At 51.3% G+C, this 11,432-nt stretch overlaps 1 pseudogene; it reads right to left on the bottom strand.

Moving 5' to 3' along the window:
* Positions 1–8,588: 8,588 nt before the first annotated feature.
* On the bottom strand, positions 8,589–9,540 carry LOC115895716 (annotated as a pseudogene).
* Positions 9,541–11,432: the final 1,892 nt, after the last annotated feature.

Raw genomic sequence — 11,432 nt, 5'->3', positions numbered from 1 at the left:
GGTGGACCCCCATCGCCGGGAGGCGGGGGACCCGCCCCCCCGCGCTCCGGGGCGCCAGCCGCCGCCACGCCACGCCCCCCCGGCGGCTGGCGGACCCCCATCGCCGGGGGGCGGGGGGACCCGCCCCCCCCGCGATCCGGGGCCGCCCGCCGCCGCCACGCCACTGCCCCCCCCGGCGGCTGGCGGACCCCCCATCGCCGGGGGGCGCGGGGGACCCCGCCCCCCCGCGATCCGGGGCCGCCAGCCGCCGCCACGCCACGCCCCCCCGGCGGCTGGCGGACCCCCCATCGCCGGGGGGCGGGGGGACCCGCCCCCCCGCGATCCGGGGGCCGCCAGCCGCCGCCACGCCACGCCCCCCCCGGCGGCTGGCGGACCCCCATCGCCGGGGGGCGGGGACCCGCCCCCCCGCGATCCGGGGCCGCCAGCCGCCGCCACGCCACGCCCCCCCGGCGGCTGGCGGACCCCCCGTCGCCGGGGGGCGGAGGACACGCCCCCCCGCGATCCGGGGCCGCCAGCCGCCGCCACGCCACGCCCCTCCCGGCGGCTGGCGGACCCCCGTCGCCGGGGAGGCGGGGGACGCGCCCACCCCCGCGATCCGGGGCCGCCAGCCGCCGCCACGCCACGCCCCCCCGGCGGCTGGCGGACCCCCAGTCGCCGGGGGGCGGGGGACGCCGCCCCCCCGCGCTCCGGGGCCGCCAGCCGCCGCCCCGCCACGCCCCCCCGGCGGCTGCGGACCCCCGTCGCGGGGGGCGGGGGACGCGCCCCCCCCGCGATCCGGGGCCGCCAGCCGCCGCCACGCCACGCCCCCCGGCGGCTGGGCGGACCCCGTCGCCGGGGGACGGGGGGACAGGCAACCCACGCAGATCCGGGGCCGCCAGCCGCCGCCACGCCACGCCCCCCCGGCGGCTGGCGGACCCCCGGTCGCGGGAGACGGGGGAACCCGCCCCCCGCGATCCGGGGCCGCCAGCCGCCGCCACGCCACGCCCCCCCGGCGGCTGGCGGGCCCCGGATCGCGGGGGGGCGGGTCCCCCGCCCCCCGGCGATGGGGGTCCGCCAGCCGCCGCCACCCCACGTCCATATTGGGAAACATATCGCAATCTTCCTCCTAAAGATTAATTACATTATCCCAGGTGTGTGTCTACTCCCAGCCATATTGCCTGTCTATATTACCTTTTGGACGGAAAGTTGTAGCAATATCATTGGGTGAGTGTACATCTTTTGTGATGTTTTAAGTAGTAACATACTCCCCCTGGTGCATATCAGCAACAATCAACTAATTTTTAATATTTATAAATATATTAAACATTAATACTAATAATCGATATTAATGATCACAATAAACTTCATAAAAATTTATGGGGGATTAAAATGTAAACGATTTGGAATGGTCATTAATATTAATATCACCATTAACTTTCAAATCATGATATCCGCCATGAATGTTATTAAATCAAAACAAAGACATGCGGGTAAGAAAATTATGATGAGTATTAGGGACTAATAATATTGTTCATTAACATTAATATTAATTATTACTAAGATTGCATAATTAGGTACTTAAAATAATGAAAATTAATAATGGTATCCTATTATTAGTACCATTGAGAATTATTACAATCGATTATTGATGTGTAATAACTATATTATTACTCGGAATACCACAGGCAGTGTACACCTACTTGTGGGCCCCAAGACGCTGCCACATCATGGCCCCCACGACTGGGGGCTTCCATCGCTGGGGGGCGGAGGAACCGCCCCCCCGCGATCCGGCGCCGCCAGCCGCTGCCACGCCACGTCTATATTGGGAATCATATCGCAATCTTCCTCCTATAGATTAATTACATTTTCCCAGCTGTGTGTCTACTCCCAGCAATATTGCCTTTCTATATTCTATATTAATATTAATAAATATATTAAATATTAATACTAATAATCGATATTAATGATCACAATAAACTTCATTAAAATGGTGGATTAAAATGTTAACGATTTGGAATGGTAATTAATAGTAATATCACCATTAATTTTCAAAACATGATATCCGCCATGAATGTTACTTAAAGCAAAACAAGATGTTGCTACTTAAAACATCACAAAAGATGTACACTCACCCAATGATATTGCTTCAAATTTCCGTCCAGAAGGGAATATAGACAGGCAATATTGCTGGGAGTAGACACACAGCTGGGAAAATGTAATTAGTCTTTAGGAGGAAGATTGCGATATGATTCCCAATATAGACGTGGCGTGGCGTCGGCTGGCGGCCCCGGATCACGGGGGGGGCGGGTCCCCCGCCCCCGGCGATGGAAGCCCCCTGTCGTGGGGGCTGTGATGTGGTGGCGTCTTGGGGCCCACAAGTAGGTGTAAACTGCCTGTGGTATTCAGAGTAATAATATATTTATTACTCATTAATGATCGATTTTCATAATTCTCAATGGTACTAATAATAGGATACCATTATTCATTTTCATTATTTTAAGTACCTGATTATGCAATCTTAGTAGTAATTATTAATATTAATGTTAATGAACAATGTTATTAGTCCCTAATACTAATCCTAATTTTCACGCCACCCCGGCGGCTGGCGTCCCCGTATCGCGGGGGGGCGGGTCCCCCGCCCCCCGGCGATGGGGGTCCGCCAGCCTCCTCCATGCCACCCCCTGCCGGCGGCTGGCCGCCCTGCGTGTGTTGGCCGGTCCCCACTGCTCCCCGGCTCCCCGCGTCTGCCGCGGAGGGGACTGCATGGACCCGGACGCTGGCTTCTGCCTGGTCCTCCGCGGGCTGGCTGGTCCCGTGTGTGGCAGAGTGGGCCCTGCATGGACCCACTCATGGAACGGAGTCCGTGTCACCGCGTGTGGAGACTCCAACGTCCTCCCCGCCCTCCCTCGTAGTGAGACTGCTTCTCCAGACTCACCGAGGGGTCTGCGCGGACCCTCAGACGAGGGAGTCCGTGACTCTGGGTGGGGGCTCTTTCCTGGCCCCACATGATGGCTTTCTGACTGTTTTGTCACTTATATAGGTGGCTGCATGGACCCACGCGCGTGGGTCCTGGCTGCCCTGCTAGTGGGACTGTGCGCCGCCCCGTGACTCATCTGGGTCGACCCCGCCTGGGACGCACATGTAGTGGATATCATGATTTGAAAATTAATGGTGTTATTAATATTCATTACCATTCCAAATCGTTAACATTTTAATCCACCATAAATATTTATGAGGTTTATTGTGATCATTAATATCGATTATTAGTATTAATATTTAATATATTTATTAATATTCATAATAATTGATTGTTGCTGATATCCACCAGGGGGAGGATGTTACTACTTAAAACATCACAAAAGATGTACACTTACCCAGTGATATTGCTTCAAATTTCCGTCCAGAAGGGAATATAGACAGGCAATATTGCTGGGAGTAGACACACACCTGGGATAATGTAATTAATCTTTAGGAGGAAGATTGGGATATGATTCCCAATATAGACGTGGCGTGGCGGCGGCTGGCGGCCCCGAATCGCGGGGGAGCGGGTCCCCCGCCCCCCGGCGATGGGAGTCCGCCAGCCGCCGGCGGGGGCGTGGCGTGGCGACGGCGGGCGGCCCCGGATCGCGGGGGTCGGCTCCCCCGCCCCCCGGCGATGGGGGTCCGCCAGCCGCCATGGGGCGTTGCGCCGCGGCGGCTTTGGGGCCCACAGCTAGGTGTACACTGCCTGGTGGTATTGGGGTAATAATATGGTTATTACAATCAATATGGATTTAAAAAATTGTCAATGGTACTAATAATAGGATACCATTGTTAATTGGGATAATTATTTTATGTACCTGATTATGCATGCTTAGTATTAATTATTAATATCAATGTCATTGAACATTATTATTAGTCCCTAATACTAATCATTATTTTCTAACGAGCATCTGTTTGTATTGATTTAAGTCACATTCATTGCGGATAACATTGTTTCATTATTAATGGTGAGATTAATAGTAATTACCATTCCAAATCGTTAACATTTTGTTCCAGCATAAATTTTTACGAAGTTCATTGTGATCATTAATATCGATTATTAATATTATATTTATTAATATTAATAATTAATAGACTTGTTCCTGATGTCCACCAGGAGAGGATGATATTACTTGAAACATCAGAAATGGTGTACACGCACCCAGTGTTATTGCTTGAACGTTCCGCCCGAGAGGGGAATATGAGACAGGCAATATTGCTGGGAGTAGACACACACGTGGGATAAAGCAATTAAAATTCAGGGGGAAGATGATGATTCGACTCCCAATACAGGGGTGCCGTGGTGGTGGCTGGCGGCCCCGAATCGCGGGGGGGGCGGTTTCCCCGACCCTCGGCGATACGGGGCCGCCAGCCGCCGTGGGGCGTGTCGTGGCGGTGGCTTTGGGGCCCACAGCTAGGTGTACACTGCCTGTGGTATTGGGGTAATAATATGGTTATTACAATCAATGATGGATTTAAAAAATTGTCAATGGTACTAATAATAGGATACCATTGTTAATTGGGATAATTATTTTATGTACCTGATTATGCATGCTTAGTATTAATTATTAATATCAATGTCATGGAACATTATTATTAGTCCCTAATACTAATCATTATTTTGTCACCAGCATCAGTTCGTAATGATTTAAGTCACATTCATTGCGGATAACATTATTTGATTATTAATGGTGAGAGTAAGTGTAATTACAATTCCAAATCATTAACATTTTAATCCCGCATCAATTTTTACGCAGTTTATTGTGATCATTAATATCGATTATTAATATTAATATTTATTATATTTATTAATATTAATAATTAATAGACGTGTTCCTGATGTCCACCGGGTGAGGATGATATTACTTGAAACATCAGAAAAGGTGTACACGCACCCAGTGTTATTGCTTGAACTTTCCGCCCGAGAGGGGAATATGAGACAGGCAATATTGCTGGGAGTAGACACACACGTGGGAGAAAGTAATTAATACTCAGGGGGAAGATGATGATTCGACTCCCAATACAGGGGTGCCGTGGCGGCGGCTGGGGGCCCTGGATCGCGGGGGGGCGGGTCCCCCACCCCCCGCTGACTGGTGGCCACCAGCCTCTGAGGGGCGGCGTGGCTGCGGCTTGGCCGCCCGGATCGCGGGAGGGGGTGGGTCTGGCTGCTGCTGAGGGCCCACAGGTAAGTGTACACTGCCTGTGGTATTAGGAGTTATAACATGGTTATTACACATCAATGATCGATTTTAATAATTATCAATGGTACTAATAATAGGATACCATTGTTAATTTTGGACAATTATATTAAATACCTGATTATGCACGTTTAGTATTAATTATTAATATTAATGTCATTGAACTATATTATTAGTCCCTAATACAATCATTATTCTTACCGCATCACTTGTATTGATTTAAGTAACATCATTGCGGATACATTATTTGATTATTAATGGTGATAGTAATATTAATTACATTCCAAATCGTTAACATTTTAATCCACTATCAATTTCTATGAAGTTTATTGTGATCATTATTATCAATTATTAGCATTAATATTTATTATATTTATTAATATTAACAATTAATATACTAGTTCCTGATATCCACCAGGGAGAGGAGGCTATTACTTTTTTTTTTTTTTTTTTTTTGATGTGGAGTCTCGCTCTGTCGCCCAGGCTGGAGTGCAGTGGCGCGATCTCGGCTCACTGCAAGCTCCGCCTCCCGGGTTTGCGCCATTCTCCTGCCTCAGCCTCCCGAGTAGCTGGGACTACAGGTGAGGGCCATCTCACCCAGATAGTTTTTTGTATTTTGTAGTAGAGACGGGGTTTCACTGTGTAGTCCAGGATGGTCTCGATCTCCTGACCTCGTGATCCACCCGACTCGGCCTCCCAAACTGCTGGGATTACAGGGTTGAGCCACCGCACCCGGCCATATATTTATATCTATTAATAAAATGGAATCAATACCCAATAACCTTACAGAAAACTTACGTATTCCAAAAATCTGACTTTCTGTCATGTTATTCTAACTGGTGGAATTGGGGGATTTCCATTTTGGTAAGAACATAGGTGAATCGCACACATTTAATTTTAGTGGTCATTGGTCAGGAAACCTATGTCCACTATAGGATACTGCAGAGCGATGCGTTATGGAGAATTTAGGCAAGATAATATGATTTTCAGAGTAAAGGAAGACACCTGTTTTATGTACAGTAATTCCTCATAATATCACAGGGGATACCATATTTAAACTTTGGGGTATCCCCAGGGATGATTCTTATTGAGCCCCATGTGAATTTTAGACACGGAGGCCCCCAACTTTGGTGGCTTTCAACAAATGTGGAAGTTGATCACAACCTATTTGGGGGAGGCTAAAATCAATGAGCATCACTTAACCTTTTATTTAAATACTATTTTTGTAAAGTTTGCATTTCCAATTAGGTGAAATTTAAACCTGTTTCAGTTCTTATCCACTTTTTTTTCCTGAGACGAAGTCTTGCCCTGCACCCAGGCTGGAGTGCAGGGGCATGGTCGTGACTCACTGCAACCTCCGCTTCCCAGTTCAAGCAATTCTCCTGCCTCAGCCTCCCAAGTAGCTGGGATAACAAGTGCCTGCCACCAAGCCCAGCTAATTTTGTATTTGTAGGAGAATGTGGCTTCCCTATGTTGGTCAGCTGGTCTGAACCCCTGACCTTGTGATCTGCCTACCTCGGCCTCCCAAGTGCTCAGATTACAGCCCTGAGCCACCGCACCAGCCTCTCCACATTTTTAGGCAGAGGGGAGTAAGGGCTGCTTTAAGTTATCAGGGACTCCCATGTACCACACCCATTTGTGAAATTTCTTCCTCAGAGTTCTTCAAATCAGCCTACCATTGTTAAAGGCCTCCCACATGGTAATAATTGTGCTACAGGGTTTTATGAACATAGTGTTTATGTTTGATTGAATTAACCTCTCTTGCTGTGGCATAAGGGGGCCATAAGTGTTTTCACCAATTATGAGGCGGGTTCACTGTGCAATGACCTACCAACATTTCTGAGTACAATGAGACCAAACACATTCATACATAAATCCATGAAGTGAAAGTATTACTTACAAACAGCAAACAGAAGACAACAGAAGTCTGGGATTCAATATGAACCTACCGACCGCAAGATCAAGAAAGCTACCCAGAGCAGATGGATGGAGTTTGACTGTAAATGCTTACTTCACTTGCACTAAACTGAGGGACCCCAAAGGAACCCACCTTGGGTTTTCTCACACGATGTGGTTTGCTGGACACAAGCGTTAAAGGACATCTGTTTCGAGCAGGGACTCTAACAAGCCTGGGCTGTTCTGACCAATGTCACCTGATTACAGATATTGCATTCCCACATAACATACAGTTATCTTGAGAACTACCAGTAAGAAAGGGGGAAAATGGCCCTGTACCCTTAAAACTAAAGGATCAGGATATTCGTTGTGACAGAGGCACAGACAGTAGCGACAGAGTGTTCTTGTGAGCCATCTACAGTTCTCTTAACCGAGTGTGGCACCTGACCTCTTTTCTTTTCCTTTCAATGGGAAACGGTTTCAGAATATTTTGAATATTTGAGTTTCTACATCTAAAGAGTTGAGGTACATGACTCATGGCAGTGTAGACTCTGCGGTTACAGAAAGAGTTCAGGAGCCCATCGACCCACATTGGTGGAGAACCTAATCCTCCAGAGAGTGCCACTCCATCTTCCTGGGGTTAGCTCCACATGCAGTGAGGCCATTATGTCTAAGGCCGGCAAGACTTGAGTCCAAAGATTCGACTTTTGTGGCATCAGAAGCAGCAGTGATAAAAAAATCCACACACACTGGCTAGGTGTAACTTGTGTAACATTTCATACATTTTTTTCAAGCACTGCACCATAATTAATTTGCATCAGGGTTTCTCCAAATTAGAAAAGCTTCACTTATGGAATTTCTTTCCAGTGGGAGATTTCACATGACTTTTCAAGTGAATGTTAAAACTGAAATATTCTTGCAGTTTCTATACTATTAGAGTTTAATCTGGTGTACGTTCTTGTATTTACAAGGTCCAGCCACTACATTGTGCATTTTCATATGTCCTTGAGGGGTATGAGAGAAATGAAACATCCACAGCTTCTGGACATTCATAGGGTTTTTCTCATGAATAGCTGATGTCATCCAAAGGAACTAACACAACTGAAGACCTTACCAAAAATTTAAATTCAAAAGGCTTTTCTCCAGTCTGAGGCCTCCCAAATTTCACAAACAGAAAAACTGAAGGCTTGACCACGTTTCCTACATTCTTAAGGTTTCTCTGCAGTGTGAGCTCTTTCATGTTTATGAGGAATGGGAAAGAGTAAATGTTTTACTACCACATTTCTTACATTCAAGGGGTTTTATTTATTTATTATTTATTTTTGAGATGGAGTCTCACTCTGTCGCCAGGCTGGAGTGAGTGGCACGATCTCGGCTCACTGCAACCTCCGCCTCCTGGGTTCAAGTGATTCCTCTGCCTCAGCCTCCTGAGTAGCTGGGATTACAACCATATGCTATGTTACCTAAAGCTAAGGCCCAACCTCCCATGTTTACCTAAGGTCCCGCCCCCCTCTGCACAGGCTCGCTCCCCATTGGCCGGGGGGCGGGCCCTGGGCCCCGGCTGCCTCGGGGGCGGGGCTGCGGGTGGCAGCGGCGGGCCGGCCCTGTACACCTGCATGGTGTGTGTCCCGGCCTCAGCCCAGCGCCAGCTGCCTCCTTGTCCCGAGCCGGATCCTGAGTGGGGAACACGGCTGAAGCGGCGGAGGCGGCGGCGGCGGCGCGGCGGCGGCGCGGCGGCGGCGGCGGCGCTCGCGGCGGCGCGGCGGGCGGCGGCGGCGGCGGCCGCGGCGGAGAGGCGGCCGCGACGGCGGCGGCGGCCCCGCCCCGGGACTCCACTCCGTGTTGAGGCTGCTGCGTCTCTGTCGGCTGCTCAGCTGCGCTCTAGTCGGCCCAGGCACGGCGGCGAGGAGTTAGCGCTGGGAGGCGGCCGCCCGAGATGAGACTGGGCGACGGGCGACAGGGTCTCCGGACCGGGCGGGGGTCTCTGCGCCCGGCGTGGCGGCTCCGAGGTGGGCTCCGCATGGTCCGGGGTCGGGACCCCGGGTCCGTGCGCCTGGGCTTTGTCTCCGCCTCGGGTGGCACCGGGGGTTTCGCGTCTGCTGCGATACCACGTGGGCCAACGCGGGGGTCCCGGGCGCCCTGCGGGTGTGGGCCGGTCCCCACTGCTCCCCGGCTCCCCGCGTCTGCGGCGGAGGGGACTGCATGGACCTGGGCGCTGGCTTCTGCCTGGTCCTCCGCGGGCTGGCTGGTCCCGCGTGCGGCAGAGGGGGCCCTGCATGGACCCACTCATGGAACGGGGTCCGGTTCACCACGTGTGGAGACTCCAACGTCCTCCCCGCCCTCCCTCGTAGTGAGACTGCTTCGCCAGACTCACCGAGGGGACTGCGCGGACCCTCAGACGAGGGAGTCCGTGACTCTGGGTGGGGGCTCTTTCCTGGCCCCACATGATGGCTTTCTGACTGTTTTGTCACTTATATAGGTGGCTGCGTGGACCCGCGCGCGTGGGTCCTGGCTGCCCTGCTAGTGGGACTGTGCGCCGCCCCGTGACTCGTCTGGGTCGACGCTGCCTGGGACGCGCGTGTAGTGGGGGTCTGTGCGTGGGGTGCGCCGTTGCTGGGGGCGCACTGCCCCGCCCCGTGATTTATCCTCTCCCTTGCTGGGCGGGAGAAAGCGAAAGGCGCGGGCCCGGAGCTGTCGCGCAGCGGCCTCACCGACCTCTGCCCAGGCCGGCGGTCCCGGGGGGCGAGGGGTTGTTACCGCGCGTCCCACCGCTGCACTTCCTGCTCTGGCCTTCGGCTGTTTCTGATTGGTGGGAGCAGGGCCCTTCTGCCTGGCGCTTCTTGATTTCTTCCGTTAGTAATGGGAAGAAAAAAAAAATCTGGAAAGCCAGATTGAACTTTGTAGCTCTCAGCGCCTGGAGAGTGGAAGAAACTCTCCCAAGAATTTGTGGCGGCTGAAATGCGTTTCAAGCAGGAGCATCCACACCCACGGAATGAGGCCAAGGCAGTTTACAGTTAGAGGTCAGATTTATGAGGGGGGAGCCAGGGTAGGTCCATAGGTGGGGAGACTCCGACCTCAGCTTGATGGGGAGACCTGATGCTGCCCCTCAGACACGTATTTCTCAGCCACCGGAGAAAGTGGAATCAATCCTTAGTGAATGCTTTCATCAAACTTTTGAAAACCTGTAATGTCCCAGGAAGCAAAATCGAAATGGACAGTTTTCCCCCTTTTAAGAGTGTTAAATGTCCCGGAGACAAACAGCAAGAGCTCAAGGAGTCCAAATACTCACCGGAATTCTTTCTGACAAGAGATGTGTGTGTAAGTAACAGGCATACGAGACAAAACGAACTAATCACTGCAGCTGTGGCTCCTAGCCCCCTGTAGCATGTCATGGAGGCCCTGTTGTGCCTTCTCTGCCCTCTGCTGTCCCAGACCCCAAGGCTACAGCCCACCTCCGTCATCAGCTCCTGCCGACCCATTGCTATGACTCTGTTTCGTGGCTCCCTTTCTCTCTGAAGTTTTGCGTTTCTCCTGAAGTCCTGTTCTTTAAGAGCTTATGATCTGCAGGGAAGATCGGCTTTTGGCAGTACATAGTTAACTGTAGCACAGCTTGAAAAATAACTCTGATAGAGGTGGGCAGGCAGTTTGTACATGCGGGTAAGTGCGAGGTCTTTTTTCAATACCATGAATCCAAGTATTCATGCTATTTAAAATCTGCAATTCTTTTGGACTCTCCAGAGGGTTTTTTAGATTAATTTTTTTCTATTACTTCCTAGTGTTTTGCATAGTTCAGAGTACTTGATTAAAACTTACCAGGCGGCTTGGGTGCGGTGGCTCACGCCTGTAATCCGAGGAATTTGGGAGGTCTAGGCAGGCGGATCACTTGAGGTCAGGGGTTCGAGACCACCTGGGCCAACATGGTAAAATCACCTGTCCTCTACTGAAAATACAAAATTAGTTGGGCGTGGTCGTGGGCTCCTGTAATCGCAGCTACTCATGAGACCTGAGGCAGGAGAATAGCTTGAACCCAGAGCGGGAGGTTTGCAGTGATGAAATGCTCCACGGCACTCCAGCCTGGGCCATAGAGTGAGACTTCCTCTCAAAACAAAACAGAAACAATGTACAGGGTCTACCTCGGCTCTGGAATTTTCCTGGAAGTCTTCCCTTCTGGGCTTCATTTTTCTCACTTTTGAGGATCGTAAATGACGTAATTTCCAAAATTTTTGCCCTACACCTTTAATCCTTTCAAGCAATATAGCAGAGAAAAATCTCTCTTCCCCTGCAATGGTGTGAGGAAGTCCTCACAAAGGAGACACTTGGGTATAAACGGAGAAGACA

The sequence above is a fragment of the Rhinopithecus roxellana genome, unplaced genomic scaffold, assembly GCF_007565055.1.
Source record: "Rhinopithecus roxellana isolate Shanxi Qingling unplaced genomic scaffold, ASM756505v1 contig155, whole genome shotgun sequence".
Lineage (NCBI taxonomy): Eukaryota > Metazoa > Chordata > Mammalia > Primates > Cercopithecidae > Rhinopithecus > Rhinopithecus roxellana.
Note: the sequence above shows the minus strand (reverse complement) of the source record. Positions and strands in the feature narration are given on the sequence as shown.